Source organism: Pantherophis guttatus, chromosome 1 (assembly GCF_059756535.1).
Source record: "Pantherophis guttatus breed Tessera chromosome 1, ASM5975653v1, whole genome shotgun sequence".
In the NCBI taxonomy this organism is placed as follows: domain Eukaryota; kingdom Metazoa; phylum Chordata; class Lepidosauria; order Squamata; family Colubridae; genus Pantherophis; species Pantherophis guttatus.
This window is the reverse complement of record NC_142063.1, coordinates 260,602,307-260,621,032: the sequence shown is the minus strand read 5'-3', so window position 1 is coordinate 260,621,032 and position 18,726 is coordinate 260,602,307. Positions and strand designations below refer to the sequence as shown.

Here is an 18,726-nt window from a genome sequence, read left to right as displayed (position 1 = left end):
GTGTTTTCTAGGCATCAGTTCAACCTTTCTAAGCAAGCATTCTGTATTCCCCATTTTCTTATGTCCCACACAATTTGATCTTTGATCAAAGATTCAGCTGACATAGCAAAGTTGCAAGACTTTATACCTTAGTTTCAGATCTGCTATAAATTCTTCAATCCTCACAAATGTTTTCTTGTGGGCATGATTTGAAACAAATCTTTCATAGTGCACAAGTGGAGTCATATTTCTTCCATAGGAGTTTAAACTTACTTCTATCTTTATCCATAAATGGAAAGGTGTTACAAACTTCAGGAGCAGCTGCTCCAGCCACTCTCAAGCAGAATGCCATTTTATGTGCATCCTCTTATTTATGGCAGCCAATTGATCTTTCTTGCTTGAAGCCAATTGATCTTTTTGTTTGCTTTCTTGCTCTGTACCACATCATCTTGGATCCAGTGGTGGGATTCTGCCGGTTCTAGGGGGTTCGGCCGAACCCTTTGTTAAATTGCTGGATCACCCCGCCCCTTGCCCCGCCCCTCTGCACCACTATTTATTGCCAATAAATAGTGGTGGGCAAGGGGCGGGCGAGCCAGCAATTTAACAAACGGTTCGGTGTTTTTTTGTAATTTTATTGGCCCGCGGAGCTTCAGCATAGGCTAATTAGCCCTTGATTCTATCGGCCTCCCGACTCTCAGCTGATTTGCTCTCAGCTGTTTTGCTCAGGGCTCTGCTGCTTGCTTGCAAAGAGTGCAGATTTTTTTTCCCCTATCTATGCTGAAAAACGAAACTGAAAGTAAAAGCCTGCTTTACTGTTGCTGCAACGTTGGAAAATTAGGCAGGCAGATTTCTTTTCTTTTTCCTCACCAAAAAAGGTAGGTGCAAACTACCTTTAGTGGAAAGTAGTTCCTCTTTAGGGAAAAAGAGGAGAGTTCAAGATTTTAAAACACAAAAGAAAAAAAGCTCTATTTAAATAGGGAATTGTAATTATTGAGATACTATTAATTGTATATTGTGTTGAAAGCAGAAATGGTTAAATTGTGGTTTGGAGGAATATATGGGGGAAATTATTTGGTTTATTATTATTGGTAAATATAATTAATTGATTTGTAAGAAATTGGATTGCATGGAAATAATTGGAATATTCATGTTCAGATTGATTAATATACAAAAAAGATAGTTATATAACTAATTGATTTCTATTAAAATGTTGAATTTATATTAAACAACTGTAATATTACATAATTAACCAATGTGAGGATGGATATAAAAATAGATGACAATGGGAAGGGATATAATATAGAATAGAAGGGAAAAATTGAATTTGATTAAGATTAGAGATGAGGATGAAGGGTAATATTGTTTTTTTTAAAAAAATAGATAAGGAATAAATATGGCAAAAAGGAAATATAGAAATTGTAAATTTAATTGAAATGACTAAACACTGTTTAAATTTGTGAACTGGCCAAATACTCTGTTCAAAGAAAATACATTGTATGTTTGTATGTGTGTTTCTAATTACTGCTATTTATTCATATTTATTCTCTTTTATTCTTTAAAGTTTAACAATTCATTCTTTATCTTAATATCTTTATATTTGTTTGGGGTTGCCTTTCTTCCATTTCATCTTTTTTACTGTACAGCAATCTTTCTCCTCAAACCTACCACCTCTCTCTTTTCTTTCCTTCTTACTTTCTCTTCCCCCCTCTTCTTCTCCTCCTCTCTTCCTCCCTCTCTTACCCTCACTCTTACTCTAATTTCCCTTCCCTTCCTCCCTTCTCTTCCTTCCCTGTCTCTCCTTTCTTCCATCTCTCTTCTCCTTGCTTCATCCCTCTCTATTGCTGTATCCTTTTGTGCATATGGATTACTCAGAGGGCTGAAAAAGTTATTTTTGACCAGTCCTCGCACTTTTGACCAGTCCTTGAACTTACGACTGTCCTCACATTTTACGTTTTACGCCCTATCTTGTCACCATGGTGAAGAGAAGTAGTGGTGAAATGACTGACACGGTTGTTAAGAATGCCACAATGGGCATAAATGTGAGGATGGTCATAAGTGCGAGGACCAGTCAGAAATGACTTTTTTCAGCTCTCTGAGTAGTCCCTATGCACATAGCCATGCCCACCCGGTCACATGACCAGCTAGCCACGCCCCCAACTAAGCCACGCCCACAGAACCGGTTGTTAAAAATATTGAATCCCACCACTGCTTGGATCATATTATAAATTTAATAAATAAGTAACATAAATCTTTGTCGAAAGTGACAAGCATTGGTCTATTACAAGCTTCATTTCTAATAATAGCCCCAGATCATCCATGTTTTAAAAACAAAATGTTGTGGAAGCTGTCATTATTCAGTTAACACCAAAAGGGTACTATTATCTAATGACTACTTAGTAATGTTGTCGTTGGCCTTATGTTAATTCTCCATGGTTTCACTATGCAGCAATACTGACACTTTCCTCTTTCAGCAACCTAGCAGAAGTTCTTGTTATTGTTGGCTTGGCCAGGCTAGGTCTCTAGTGTGTCATCACTGCTGCACTGACATTTAGCCTCATGTTGACACCATGTGTTGCTCATCTAGGAGAAGGCAATAATATAAGAGGTGACCTGACTAAGATCAACTTGAATTCAACTCTGACCTCAAACAAAGAGGAACTTAATATTTGACAAGAATTTTACCTTTATTTCCCATAATACACATATGTTCAGTTTGGGGTAAAAACAAGCTTTCTCATAAGTAACATCTTTCCTATAATAATATCTCTAGATGGCATCTGCAAAATTAAATATGATTTTCAGGGACAGAGTGAAGATTTGCCAGGAGTATGTAGTTATACATTTGACAATTAATACATCAGTAAGATTTCAGCCATTTAAAAATGGTACCAGGCAAGTAAAAGACTGTCATTCAGAAGCACATAACACTGGAATAGAGTGATTGCAAATTAGTTTTATAAATACTCATGAGAACACAGGGAAGTAGAAGGGCAAAATTTACTCAGTACTGCAAAATTCAGCTAATTTCTCAATTCTTTTCTCAATTCCTTTTCTCATGACTAATACCTGAGGAGACATATTTATTAAGTTTGTCCCGTTCTTCCCATTCTTATGTATCTATGTGTGTACTACTAAAACTCTCTGGTTTGTTTATTTATTTATTTATTGTTATGTAACTTTTATTGTTTTATCAATGTGTAAAATACAAAGAAAAATAAAAATAGGAAATTAAGGGAAGAAAAAGAAATATACTACTAAAATTTTCATGTCTGTTTATATATAACCTTCAATTGGGGAAAATTGAAAGGTTGAAGGCACCATTGATTGAACCAAGTTAATTCAAATGGGTTAACTTTTAGAATGTGAGGACTCACAATTCCTGTGGGAATGAAATTTGGGGAATTTGTGACCACCACCATGATTTTCAAATACACTTCCCAGAACCTGTAAGATATGTGGCTCAAGGGAAGATGGGATAACCATGTCGCCACCCTCTTTTCCACCTCCCTCGGGTCACTACACATAATTGGCTGGCATCAAGGTCCAATAGGAAAGCAGCAATTGACTGTTTTGGAGTGAAGGCTAAAATTTGAAATCTCTTAATGGCAGTCGGCAATGAGGGAAGAACTCTTCCCTCACTTCCCACTGCCATTCCTGCTGGTGGAATAGGGCTAACTGGGGGCATTAAAGGTTGATGGGTGAGTTTTCTTCTTTCCTAGAGGAAGGGGGCCCTTAAGGACATGCCAAGCTGCCAATAGAAGTGAAGTTTTCCTCATGGTCTATGCCAGGGGTGAAATCCAGCAGATTCTGACAAGTTCTGGAGAACCGGTAGCAGAAATTTTGAGTAGTTTGGAGAACTGGCAAATACCACCTCTGGCTGGTCCCAGAGTGGGGTGGGAATGGGGATTTTGCAGTATCCTTCACCTGCCATGCCCACCAAGCCATGCCCACCAGGCCACACCACGCCTACCAAGCCACACCCACAGGACCGGCAGTAAAAAAAATTGAATTTTACCACTGGCTATGACTTCCTTTGTTCTCTCTTCCCCAAAGAGGCAGGTAGTTTCATGGTCAGTTGGGGATGATATGAAGGAGTAATTTCTGTTGCTCCCTGCCTGTTCCCACAAGCAAGGTCAATGGGGAAGCCAGCAGGAAGTTGAGAGTCACTCCCATTTCCAGTATTTTTTTTCCTTCTTCTTTTGCCTGCCTGTGGTCATTCAGTTTCTCTGATTAGCTAAGGAAATATCTCTAAAAGGATGGCCCAATGGGTTATGGATTATCAAAAAATTTGTAAAGGATAGGTATTTCATTTCAAACCATTAACAGCATAATCCCCTCTCAATCTTAGAGAAAAGGAAAATATGCCACATATGAACTCTGTTCAAACTAGTCTTCATCAACCTTTTCTTCATGTTATCCTCTCAAATTTGTGTTTAAACAGTCTTCCCTCTTCCTTTCCCTCATTCTTCCAAAACCAACTTATGAATAGAAATAAGCCTTTCTTTCTTCAACTGGTATCTGATAAAACTCTGGAGGTACTTTCCCATTTTACCATTTCCAAGTCAATGACTGTTGACAATAAGAATCTTCAAAACAGATTTAGTAAATAGTAACTTATATTCTCACTTTCTATTACCCTCATCTGATATACTTCCATTTCTTATTTCAATTCAAATATACCCTTATCACAAGAGATTAGGCATGCTTAAAAATGCCAAAGCAAAGCCAAATTGAGTTGGGATGAATATTCAGCTTCATTTTTTTTTAACTCACAATGATGCAGTTGTTTTATATGGAAGCATATTTACCAAATATCCTCTCATATGACATTAAAAGGGAAAATATTTCTTTGCTTTTCATGCAGGATTGCAAAAGGGCACTCAGAATTGCATCTAAGAAATGAAAGGGGGAAAAGGTTTTGCTATAATATTTAATAATGTAGAATGTGAAACTAAGGCTACCTCTGAAAAAAGTGAAATGGAATTCTACATTTTTTAAAAAAAGTGGGGTGGACATCAGTTCACAATGAACAAAAAACCATTTTTTTTAAAAAAAAAAGGTTCCAACTTTATATTTCCTCCTTTTTTAAATAAAAAAAGGTGATCCAATTATTTCTTCTTAAATCCTTCTTTTGAAAATTTAGCAGACTAAGATTAAATTTCTGAGACACGTGGAAACCTTAAAGTTCTTTCTACTCTGAGCTCCAGTCAGCAAAGATATTGCTGGGAAACATTCAAAGAGAGCTTGTCAACAAATATGATAGGAGCCATTTTTAAATCTGAATGTTTTGGTGTGGTTGACTTAATTGCAGAAAATTAGTTAGTTTTACTTAAAATTCTCACAAATATATATTACCAGAGCTGTTTTGATTTAAAAACATTTATTTAAAAAGAAACAAAATTTACCGAGAATAACAGTGTTAAATTCTCTGCTCTCCCCAGGATGCTGATCGCGTTGCCCTGATAGTCATTCAATTGGATTTGCTGTGGTTTCAGCTTTTTCCAGGGAAATATGGGGTTGAGTCTTCAGGGTGGCCCAGGAAATGCTGGTGAAGAATGATCTGGTGTCCAGTTCCATGTTGCAATCGCTTCCTTCTATGTTGACGGTTGCATGGAATTTATCCCCATCGCATGCGTCAGAGTGTCCTACGGTGGTTTGGTTTATGCCTCTCTGCTCCAGAAACCTTTCATCCCTTCGTTTGTCCCTTGGTCTCCCTAGTCTTCGGGTTTCCCCTCGTGGTCTTGGTTGGGCAGGGATGGGTTGGGTGGCTCTGCACGCTTCTGCGATATGCCCTTTCCTTTGGCAATGTATACAGATGGCTTCTTTGAATCTGCATGCCGCTCGAGAGTGAAACCCCATGCACCCTGCACAGCGGGGAACCTTGTGATCAATGTCTCGGGGGCTTACCCATTGGTCTTGGTGGACTTGATGGACTGCCTCTCCTAGGTCTCCCTCGTCCTCATCTTCGGTGCACTCAGCCAGGTCCTCACTTTCTTGCTGGGCAAAGTGAACTCCACTATTCCTGCGGATGTCAGCGGCGGAGTTATCGGAGGATTCTGTGGCTCAGGCCTCTTCCACAGCATCTTTAAAAGTTGCTCCCCGCTTCACGAGCAACTTCTTTTGGAGATTCAGGTCTCTCATTCTGATGCAATATTTCATCATCTCCTTAGGGTTGATGAACTCATATTTGGCTGCAATTTCCCTTAAACTGGCCATGAACTCATTGATGGTTTCTCCTTCTCGCTGGCACCAGTGATAGAATTTGTTCCGGCTGACCATGGGGGTTGCTGCTGGTGCATAATGATCGTGAAGTGTGTTCTGCAGGGTTGTCCATGAGATGGACTCTATGTCGGCTGGCGACACGAGGGTCTAGGCCATCTTAAATACCTTGGCCCCGCAGTACATTAGGAATAGAGCTCGCTTACGATTGTCGGGGAGATCCTGATAGTTATTTGCCTCCATGTACATCCTAAAATGGTACATATACGTATGCCACTCTTCCGATTTCAGATTGAAAACTGCGGGTGCTTGCGACAGGTTGGCAGCCATGGTCGGGTTGGCCAATGCGAAGGTCTTGCTGTGTGATGGCCGTGGTGCCACGTGGCGATGGTCAGTCCTTTGTCCTCAGTCTTCCTTCATTGCCAGTGTTAAGTTTGGAGTGCGGGAAAGAAGAGATGGACTCTAGGACCCTTTCTTAATTTTTATTCAGCTGGTCCAAGTACAGATCTGCCAGCGCAGCCGGCGCAGCTCACCTTTTAAACTCGCTCAAGCTTGCTGGCCGGCCACTGACAGCATTTCATTTTTCCTACCGCGACTTCCAACCAATCTGCGGCGATTATGTAAATTCCTGCGTACGTCCGTATGTAACAGACAGAGGAACATAAATAACTATCACACCTATAACAATAAGGGAAATTTCTGAAGCTATAAGAAAGATGGATTAGCAGGTTATTATTATAAATGTTCTGAGGATGATCTTTTACAACCTTTATAAAACATGATGAACTCTATCCTACAGGAAGGAAAGATGCCAGAGCGTTAGAATAAGGTCAATGTATCATTAACCCATTAGCTAAAGAGGGACAGGATTTGAGTTTAACAAAAAACCATAAACCAATATTATTGAGTAATGACAATAAGTTGTTCACAATGATTCTAGCTGATAGACTGACTAGTGTGGAGAATCTTGTATAGTGGGAGGAGTCATTACAGAACTAAGGAAAAGCAGTATTTTACCAGTCCATAACAACTTCTTTTAAAGGGTGTTGCTTTAATATTAGTTTCTGGGCAAAGAATAACTACAATAATACCACAAAGAATCTATCCAGTTCATTTGATGAAGAGAGGAGTTTTGTCATTATCAAGAAAGACTGGACAAATTGGGCAATTCTTCAGTCGCTGGACACCATAAAGTCTGAATTCTCATAATTTTAATTCTGTTACAAGTGTCTAGAGAACAAGCTGTGTGAAGTTAATGATTGCAAATCACTTTTGCAAATTCATTTATTTCAATCTCCGGAATCCATAGCGGTGCAATAACAATTCCCCAATAATTTGTAAATGCGATATAGCAAGACTACCCCTGGAAATGAATGATCAGAAATAATTGCTCCAGTCTCAGCCTAACCAATTTTATGCAAACCAAGTTTGTCACACAACAACATACATAAGTGGAAGATTCTAGTGCCTTCTGGCAGCTGTGTAATACATGCTGAAGGGCGGTATATAAATTTAAATATTAAATTAAATTAAATTAATTGGTGTAATGCAGCATTCTACTTTCTTACTATATGCACAGAGAGACACACAACACCCCCCCCAAAAAAAAAATACAACATAGAAAAGAAAGAGACTCCAATGTAGAGATACACCCCCCCAAAAAAGTTTGTTTACTAAGTTGCATTAAACCAATAAGATACCACATAAAGACGTTCCAAACCAAAGAAATTCTTGAGAGGAAAAAACAATTCCATTTGGTTATTTCAGCTTCTGTTGCTGAATGACATCTTGCACTCTGGGTCACAAAACTGCAGATTTATGTTTGTGTTGCAGATATTAAGCAATAAAGATCAAGATCAAGTTAACTTTATAGGGGAAAATTCCAGTAGCCTAGCACTCTTTCTACATAACAAAGCTAATTTTAACCAAGTAAGTTAAATATTTCCTGAGAAGACAAACAGTACCCAAAAAACCAACAACTCCAAAACACCAGGATAGAAGGATTAAAATAACAATGCAAAACAAGTACATGAATAGTATGTTTTGGCTCAAAAGTTCAAGGTTATGCCTCTGAAAAAAGAACAGTGTTCAAGATAAATGACGTAAATAGTACCGTTTTTCCTGACAGAATGCATTTAACAGAGTGTGATACCTAGTAATGTGAAAAGTGCAGCTCAAAGTGACACTTAGAAGAATAGCCCAGCATGTTAAATGTATCTCACTTTTCCCTGATCAATCCCATGGTAGTAGGTCAAATTCACAAGTGGAAAAGGCTGCAGAGAGACAGAACCTACTTTTACCAACCTCCAGCTGCCAGAAGGTCTTGGAATCTTCCACTTATGTGTATTGTGTAGTTAATCTTATTGTATTGTGGAAACTTTGAATTACAGTCCTCATAGCAAAAAGAAAGGACTTGGACACTAAGCTTGTACAAAAATAGATTCAAAGACAAGACCAATTGTACATTTTGCTCTATGGAGCAACTAGGGAGAGCATTCCTTTCCATTTAAATTGTTGCTCTGGTATACAGGGTTTTCAGTCATGTTCACCCTATTGAACAAATAAAAGATATGATCACAGGCCTCCTACCATGGCTTGTTCTGGTATGTATAGCAAAATCCAGAAAACCTGTGTGTGTGTGTGTGTGTGTGTGTGTGTGTGTGTGTGTGTGTGTGCATGCACGTGTGTATGCATGCACATGCGCATCTCTTTGAGTCATTGTTCTTGGAAAGGTTGTTTGGAGGTTGTTTGCCATTGCCGACTTCCTAGGACTGAGAGAGTGCCTGCCTGGCCCAAGGTTTTGTGCCTAAGGTGGGACTAGAATTCATGATCTCCCAGGTTCTTTAGCCAATATACTAAACTGGCTCCCCCACGAGGCTTAGATGGTTTTAAATTAATTACAGTTCAAAAATTGCTTTCCAGCATAATTCCTATAAAAGAAAAACTTTAGGTATCTAGTAAAGGAATATTACTTCCAAAGTCCTAAAACAATAGGCAAAAATAAATTATTAAGCAAGCTTCTTTTCAATATTCTAAATCAAGATGTGTTGTATATAGTCTAGATGTGGTATATATAGTCCACTTCTAAGAAATGCTCTTGTGAAGTGCACACAGCAATTGTTTTAAAGGCCCTACAACTGCGGTGGGTGGATGGATGGATGGATGGATGGATGGATGGATGGATGGATGGAACTGAGCTTTATAATGGCTGAGGATTATCATGTATCAGTAAATCCAGTAAAGGTGGTACCAAATCAGGGGTGAAATTCAGCAGGTTCTGACAGGTTCTGGAGAATTATTTTAAGATGGATGGACTTCAATTCCCAGAATTCCCCAGCTTACTGAGTGAATAGACAACCAGTCTTCAATAAGTAAGCTGACAATAACAACTTAGAGAAGGAAAAAGTTTTCCTCAAACTTTTTCAGAAGGATTTGTTTGTCGTCATCTTTATCCAGACCTGTGGCATGCCAAATGCTAACAAGAATTTTATAATATAAACTTTCCCAGAGCCAATTCAGTTTTCCCAATCTGTAGCATTCAGTCATAAAAGAAAAAAATAATAATTTTTGATGTACTAATGGTATCTTACAGGGATAGATGGCACTAAATAATTGTTGATAATGTTTATAACATCTGATGGAACGTACAGGTAGCCCTCAACATACAACCACAATTGAGCGCCAAATTTCTATTGCTAAGTGAGATAGTGAATTTTGCTGCATTTTATGACTGCTGGCCCTGGTTACTCTTTGGCTCACCTTGCTTCCTGGAGTACTTGCAGCCAGAGGCTGTAGAAGGTGCATGTGAGAGCTTGTAGTAAACGTGGGGATATTTGGGGGCAAAGTTGGAGCAATAAACGGGAGTTAAACCTGTTCTCTGGCTGTGTTGCTTTCGTGCCACACCCTCGGTCATCATCACCATTTTTGCCACAGTTGTTAAGTGAATCACTGCAGTTGTTAAGTTAGTAACATGGTTGTTAAATGAATCTACATTCCTCATTGACTTTGCATGCCAGGAGGTCGCAAAAGGGGATCACATGACCCAGGGACACTGCAATCATCCTAAATATGAGTCAACTGCCAAGCAACTGAATTTTTATCATGTGACCATGGGGATGCTGCAATGGTTGTGAGGGTGAAAAACAGTGATAAGTCAGGTTTTTTTAGTGCCGTGGTAAATTTGAATAGTCACTAAAGGAACTGTTGTAGGTCCTACACTGACATTTGTCCTACACAGACATTTGCTGCAAAAATGCAGCAATGCCCTGTGATACCTCAAAGATCAGTCAATTGATGAATTGGATGAATTTCATTGTTATAAGGGCCCATGAATTGCCCCTTGTCAGTGTATAAAAAATTATGATCTGGGATAGCCATAACAACAAGTCAGCCAATGGCAGTGATGGGTTGCTCCTGGTTCGCACCGGTTTGCAAGAACTGGTAGTAAAAAAATTTAGTAGTTCAGAGAACCGGTAATGACATTGGCTGGCCATGCCCCTGAACCAGTCCTCGGCCCGGTCGCCGCTCGCTTACCCCACCCACCTAATCAGAGGCTTTTTTTTTTTTTTTACTTTTAAAAGCATTTTTTCTACAACCTCTTCGGCTGAAAAAATGCTTTTAAAAGTTTTTTAAAAAAGCCTCTGATGATCGCACGGCTCAGGTGGGATCTCAGAGGCTTCTAAAAGCATTTTTTTCTGCAACCTCTTCAGCCGAAGAGGTTGTAGGGAAAAAAAATCCCTTTAAAAGCCTCTGGCGATCCCAGCTGACTTGCCTGATCGTCAAAAGCTTCTAAAAGCATTTTTTTCTGCAACCTCTTAAGATTGTAGAAAAAAATGCTTTTTAAAGTAAAAATAAAAAGTTGGCCATACCCACCCAGTCACATTACCTCCCCATAAGCCACGCCCACAAAATAAGCCATGCCCACAGAACCGGTAGTAAAAAAATTTGAGCTGCATGGGTATTGTATACATGCATCATGCTTTATATTATTGTATATAAAGAAGTTTCTTCTATAAATGAATTCTGCTTGAATTATTTGCTTGTGTGCTGGTTGGATTGCTGCAAACTCTAACTCCCCTTAAATAATAAATATTGCAGTACATTATATCCTTACAGGAGAGAATCTGTACTCTTTCAATAACATATTTTTTAAAAAAACTCAGAAAAATAAACACATAGGTTATTACATTCCTGAAATATGTTTATTGATGGGACATCTACAGGATGGGTTTGGATTATTCAATCATTAGGGTAATTGAAAAAAAATGATTTTATTTCTCTGCTATGCCCATTTAAGTTTTGTTTTAACTGGACTACAGTCATGTTTTAATCTTGTTAGCTGCCCATAGTCTTATAAAAGTGGACATTTATTTTAAAAATGACACTATAAATAAATGAATTATAAATATCAATTTTTTCTCCTCCACCTCCACCTTTTTGCAAACAGCATATTTAAACAGATGTTTGCTGTTACAACATAATACTGTTCCCTTTACTAATTCTTATCAACACTACTCAGAAAGCAAGTCAACCTTGATAATTGAGAAAAGAAAAAGAATAAAAATGATTCCAGGGCAGAAATAAGCATAATCTGTAAATTCAATACACTCTATCAAAAAGGAAAAGCCTTGGATATCTGTTTGGCAATAATGATGGAACCTGATAGCAATAATTTTCTTAATATGTGGGGAGATATTAGGAGATGAAGATTTGTGGGGAGATATTAGGAGAAAGAGATTTGAAATGTTTCATGCCATAGACATACTACACAACTGAAAACAAGTGGGAGGTACATATAGTGTGGAGCGGTATTGTACCTATTCAAGTAGGAGAAGATTTTCTCATATACATTGGCAGCTATTTTGATCACAAAAATGTGATAGTAATCATGTGAGTACTTAAAATAGTATGAGTAAATTATGTGCTCAAAAGGCGTCCATGAGCAGTAGCATCATTAGATAGATTTACATTTTCCTAAAATACTGTTGCAAGCTGGGCCGCATGACAATCCACAGTTAAGTGGATACACAGCTGGCTCAGAAATTGTACTCACAGAGTGCTCCTCAATGGTCCTCCATCAAATCAGAGAGAAATATTGAGAGGGATCCTTTATTCTTCTCTATTTTTGTTTATGATTTAGATAAAGAAGTGGAAGAATACTTAACCGAATTTGCAAAGACGGATAATGAAGGTGCCAAGATAAGTATGATATGTTACAGCAGTGTTTCGTAAACTTGACAACCTTAAGATGTGTGGACTTCAACTCCCAGAATTCTCCAGACAGCAAACCTGGCTGGGAAATATTGGAATTTGAAGTCCATGCATGTTAAATTTGGGAAGGTTGAGAAATATTGGGTTAGACAAATGGACTGAAGCAGTGGTGAAATCCTCCGCAGATTGCCACCGGTTCACTGCCCGTGCATGTGTGGTGCATGCCAAATATGCGCTGCATGCATGCATACACAGTGCATGCCAAAAGCATGCTCTACACGCGCACATGTGCAGTTTTGAGTTCTAAGGACATAGTGCTTATAAGCAGGATCCTGAATAACGGGAAGTGAGCTTCCTATAATCTTCTCAGCTGTCCTTACCACTCTCTGTATGGACTTTCTATCTGATTTAAATGTAAAATTAAATGTTATTAATGATCTCGGTGCTATGGTAGAACTAAAAACACATGCCCACGGATTTTTCAGCCCACTCTCATAATGCTAAACCAAGATTTAACATTATTTCTTAATGAAATGAAGGGAAAAAAGTACATTGGTTCAACAGGACAAATCCCCAATCTTTGTGACCAAAAAGGAATGTAGAGATAATCTTGAAATTGCCAAGATCAGCAAAATGATCTAAAGTGCATTGATGTTACTAAGAGAATTCTGTGACAATTGGCCTGAAATAATAATTATGCAAGCTAAGTAGTTCTCCCACTTTTCATCATTTGCTTTTCGGTTTTATTCAAAGGTATTTAAAATTCTCGGGATGGGGGAGAGCAGGTTCATTTAAAAGGAAGCAACAGCAAACATGCATCCTATGATTCTCTTACTTTTTTCTCCTTATCAAAAGTTTATGTTGGATATCTTCACACAGGGCTGCACCATGCAGTTTTATTGCAGTGTAATATGTCCTGCCATTGAGGGTTGTATCAATGTCTAACTATAATTTGAACAGTTTATTTTGAAGCCGAATTTGCAATTAAAGCCAAAGAGGCATTTTAAAGCCTCAGGAAAGGCATTTTGTAGGACAATTAAAAATATACTTTAACAAGAATTTTAGGAAAAACACAGACACTAAAAGCCAGCTTTGAAATTGCCAAGATCAACAAAGTCATCTAAAGTGCATTTCACCCTCTAATTAAAATCATTCAAAACCCATTATAATCAGTGTTTGTTGAAGTATTTCATCCTTTACTAAGAATTCTGCTATGTTCTCTGCCCCTCCCCGCCAATACACACACTCCTTTTTGGAAGAGAGTCACCGAAATAATTTTCAAAATAGTTAATTATTTACATAAATAGTTTTAACGACTAGATATCTGAAAATGAAGGCATTATACATAATTCTCCATCATTAATTTTAAATATAGAATGTTTGAAAGGTTGGCTTTAAGCCTAAAATCCGCAACTGTTACTATTTAAATAAGATGTGCATGTGAATGAGGATGCATCAGAGTTATTTGGCATGGCTATTCTGTAATGCTTGTCTAGTAGCACTGATAGCATTAGTCACACCAATGTCATCAGAGTTGCAGAGAGGAACTGCACAGAACAGCAGATTTCATGTAAGTCAAAAACATATTATAGAGCTGAATCAATTATTAGGACTCTATGAAAATCAGATTTGTAGCTGTGATTTAATTTCCAAGTTGAATCCACTTTACAAATCAAATTGGGAAGATAAATCACAGAGCCGTACTTTAAAGCTTAAAATAAATGCGAACAGTTTGGATAATTTAAGAATGTGCAGATTTTTAAAAAAATTGAAAAAGTGAATTGGGCCATTTCAGTTCCAACATCCAAATCAAATTAGATTGATTTTATCAATTAGATTGATTTTATTCAAATCATCCAATCAGATTAATTTGGCAAATCCAATGATTTATACAAATCAACCTGATTCTCATCCACACATCCAACAATCACGTCATCTGCAGGATGTCATAGTTAACATTATTTGTGATAATTTAACATGGAAACTGAGGAAAATAATAAGATTCCATGTTTTTCTTTTACTTTGATGATGTTCTTACTTTATAGGAGTAGTTTAAATTATTGTCTAATTAAAACCAAAAGTTTAAATTAAATCTGAAACTGTTGTTAAGTTTTATTGTCAATATTTCAAGTTTTCCATGATGCAATCAGAAGAATACAACATTAAGTCCATTGGAATATATTGCCATGTTATCCTGAGAAAACAAGGACATTCCTTGTGAGATTTTAACTGTTGTTATTTTGTGCTGAATGCTTAGGAATGTATTTGGGTGCAGATTTTTAAAAATGTGTTATTGGCTTATAAATAATAAAAGGATTTATTTTCATTTTGGGGAGTATTTTGAGGAACATAGCTATGAATGCTTGAAATTCATTGATAACATTATTTACTTTGCAGATAAAGTAGCAGATCTGTGTTCCCTTGTGACCCATACTTAAGAGAGGTCCAGATGATTTAAGATTGCTTGTGCAGAATAGATATTTTTCACTTTGATGAGGTGAATGTGCTAGACCCCTGTTCCTCTATACTTATAAAATAATGGAGGTTAGCTAAGTGGACATACACAGTGATAAATTTCTTCTTTAAAAGTCCACTGTAAAACAGATACTGAAGAGGACCATGAGTAACTCAGGCAAACTCAACACTTCCATATTGAGTAACTTCTAGTCTCAAATTTTCCTTCTGAAAAAAAAAATGCTAGAAGTGGGACCATAGATTTCCTGAATGAGATTTCCTGAAACTCTACATTTCCTGAATGAGATGAACCACTAAATTTATTAAAGTTTGGCTTCAACTATGATCCTGGATCAGCAGGAGGACAGCTTGACTGGACTGAATTTAAAACAAAAATTTTAAATAGAAATCTGGAATCCTTTTTGAAACTACAGGGATTATCTAGGAGGTCTCATTTTATTTGGCATATACATGAAATTATTAACATAGTTATCTGAAATTTGGGGTTCATGACTTTGTATGTTGATAATGACTTTATTATGGTAATATAAAAATATGATTTTTTAAAATGTTCTTGTTCCTTACAGTTTTTATTTACCCATATAATCCATCAGGTCAAAAATAAGGAAATTCTGGTTAACAGGGAATCTCTCGCCTACATAGAGAACAAGAATAGTGTTGTTTCATCTGTTTTGTCTTTTATTAAATAGCAATAGCAATTAGACTTATATACCACTTTACAGTGCTCTACAGCTCTCTCTAAGCGGTTTACAGCGTCAGCATATTGCCCCTAACAATCTGGGTCCTCATTTTATCGGACTCGGAAAGATGGAAGGCTGAGTCAACCTTAAGCCTGGTGATATTTATTAACTGTTATAAAGTGTTCACTGCTATCCCATTCTATCTGTCTTGAAATGATATGCCATGATTCAAGCCATTTCTCTTTCCCCTGAATAGGATTAGAGAAGAAGTTGACATGCTACTTCTGCGGACTTGTCCTATGAAAGAGCTTGGAACTTTAGATGCTGCTGCAGCCAAGGTAATGAAGACATCCAGCTGATATGGTAAAACTTGCCTCTGAGTTGAGGGAAGAAGTGAAACGGCTGACTAGCCTTAAGTTGCTCATAGGGAGAAAGTGGCTGAAGGGAGATTCTCCCTAAAACTTCATCGTGTTTATCCAGTAGTTATGTAGTGAGTGTTTTAGTTTGCTGAGATTCCTACTTATAGGTGAGCAACAATAAACATACCCAGCAATGGGTTTTGGATTATGCTACTACCAGTTCACCCCACGCGCATGCTTGCTTTGTGTGTGCGCACATGCCCAGTTTGTGCATGCACCTGCCTTCCACACATGCGCCCGGCCTTCCGCGTATGCACCCGGCCTCAAAAACATGCCTAAATAGGATGGCAAAGAGCTGGGGCGGGTGGGCGGGTGGGTGAGCCCACCCACAATTTCTGCTACCAGTTCAGGCGAACCAGCTGAATACCACCTCTGAACATACCACTCTGGTCATCTTTTTTCTGGTTCCTTGTATCTAACAGTTAGAGAGGACATACAATTCTCATGATACAACAGTTTTAGTGGCACCAGTTGTAAACTCAAAATACTGGCAATGTTTCAAACCATATACTTTCACTCTGTTTAAAGAGCACATTTTTCATCAGCTTTAAATTCCTTAGTAGGCTTTTTTTCTCTGTCTCTTCTGCATCAAAGGTGCATTTGAAATAACCACAACTGGCAGTCATCTTGGACTTAACTTCGATTAAAAAAAGCAGGATAGGAATTTAATTAATAAGCATGGATTTATATAGATGATTTATTATTTGAAATTTTAATGTTTTGTCCTAATAATAAAGCAATATCATTTCTATACCAAATCCAGAACTTCAAAGGGATATGGAAGTAATTGATTATTTCCCCACACGAAAAAGAAAGAAAATTATTTCTTTATATTTGCTCATAATACAGGAAAACCCTAATTTCAATTGTTATTTCAATGATGTTTTTAAATAATTGCTTTGGAGCAGAATTTGTTTTCATCCACGTCTTCCTTTTTCTTGACTTGGATGGGTGTTCTAGAATTTGACAATAAAAAACACTGGAAGATAGACAGAGCAATAAAGATTCTGTCAGGAACCTGATGGAACATTGCCAGAAAGAATAGCTGTGTTTCCCCTACCCCTCCTCACAAACAGTTTTCTGGCTTGTTTGAAGCAAGATATAAAGGAACAAGCTGATCAATTCCTTTGTGACAATTCCCCTTAATATTTCCAGAAGTCTTAAGAACCCTGTGTAAAATATTCTCCAAAATATAACCCCACTGTGGCTGTCAAATAACCATGTACTGTATTCATACATGAAAGTGCCTATCTTTAGAACCGTTACTTCTCACATTTTGAAAAAAGAAAAAAAAATTTAAAACCTACTGGTTATGAGCAGGGGAAAAAATTTGGCACTTTCATTTCCTTTTAATCCCCATGAAAGATTTTATCCCTACCTTAAATCTTAGAATATATAATCATCCTAGCCAGTTTAATTTACTTCTGTCATCATACATATTCATTTAAATGTTGTATCTGGATCGCTAAATCAAATAAAATATATGATTCATATAACACACAACCATATACTCTTTTGACTCCAAAGCAGCATAAGAACACTTATTTCCACACTTTTGAAAATAAAGCAACCAATTGATATTGTAACAGGGTAGTAGCACTGACAAAAGCAAAATTAAACATGCATCAATGGTAATCACTTTCATGAGAGTTTCACTGGTAGAATCATAATAGAAAATTATTCTAATTAATACATCAGGGCTGTTCATTCAATTGCTTAACGCAGTATCATTCTATTCATTCAGCATTCCATGGAACAGAGGGAGATCAGATTAACTTTTTATCTTCTTGACAAATGAAGCCATGAGAAACTTTAGGACAGGACCAGGATGTTCTTGTCAATATAGTTACCATAACCAGCAATAACAATAATTTGTTTTATATTTCTTTTCCTTCCAGAAGCCAATGGACAAAAACAACCATAAAACCTTCTGCAATGAAAGCAGTTTAATACTTCCAATAAAGAAAACTATAGCTTCATCAATGTTGTGAACAGGAGTGGGATTCTACCGGTTTGGGCCAGTTCAGGCGAACTGGTAGCTCCGATGTTCAGCTGGGTGGGAACTGGTTCGCTCCAATGATCAGGTGGGCCCACCCGCCTGCCTCTGCACTTTACTGACCTATATCCTCTCAGCTGATTCGCGCAGAGCAGATTGCTGCTCCTCAGCTGTGTTACTTCCCAGAAGTAACACGGAAGGTAAGTTTTTGTAAAACTGCACACGTGCACGCAGCGCACAACAGGCACATGCACTTGGAGCGTTCATGCACGCACAAAGCACGCAATCACCGAACCAGAATCCCACCACCAGTTGTGACCATTCTTAATGTGTGAAGTTATCAAAAAGGCGATGTTATCCTGGAAGCATCACTGCAGATGCCTCTAGGTGGCTCAGTGGCCAAGACACTGAGCTTGTCGATCAGAAAAGTCGGCAGTTCGGCGGTTCGAATCCCTAGTACAGGTCTCCTACGTGAGCAGGAGGTTGGACTAGATGACTTCCAAGCAGGGGTGTGCAGAAGAATTTTGATGATGTCAGGGTCAATGGGCGGAGCCTCCTGCCGGATTTAATATCGGTGCAAACCGGGGCCAACCCACCACTGCCTCCAAGGTTCCTTCCAACTCTGTTACTGTTTAAAAAAACAGGCAGAACTTCACTTGTGGTTTCAAACAAAGCACTGCAAGGGCAGGTTAAAAAAATAATTAAGATTACAGTCAAGAACATGTGATTGAAACCCCATCTCTAAGAA

The 18,726-nt window shown here is 37.9% G+C and overlaps 1 long non-coding RNA gene across 1 annotated transcript in view; it reads left to right on the top strand.

Moving 5' to 3' along the window:
- LOC132712122 (uncharacterized) overlaps positions 1 to 18,193 on the top strand; it is a 93,040-nt gene extending 74,847 nt beyond the window's left edge. Inside the window, exons 2-3 of the long non-coding RNA XR_009622819.2 lie at positions 15,820 to 15,901; positions 17,881 to 18,193. This is a non-coding gene — a long non-coding RNA (uncharacterized LOC132712122). The remainder of the gene's footprint in view (positions 1 to 15,819; positions 15,902 to 17,880) is intronic.
- Positions 18,194 to 18,726: the final 533 nt, after the last annotated feature.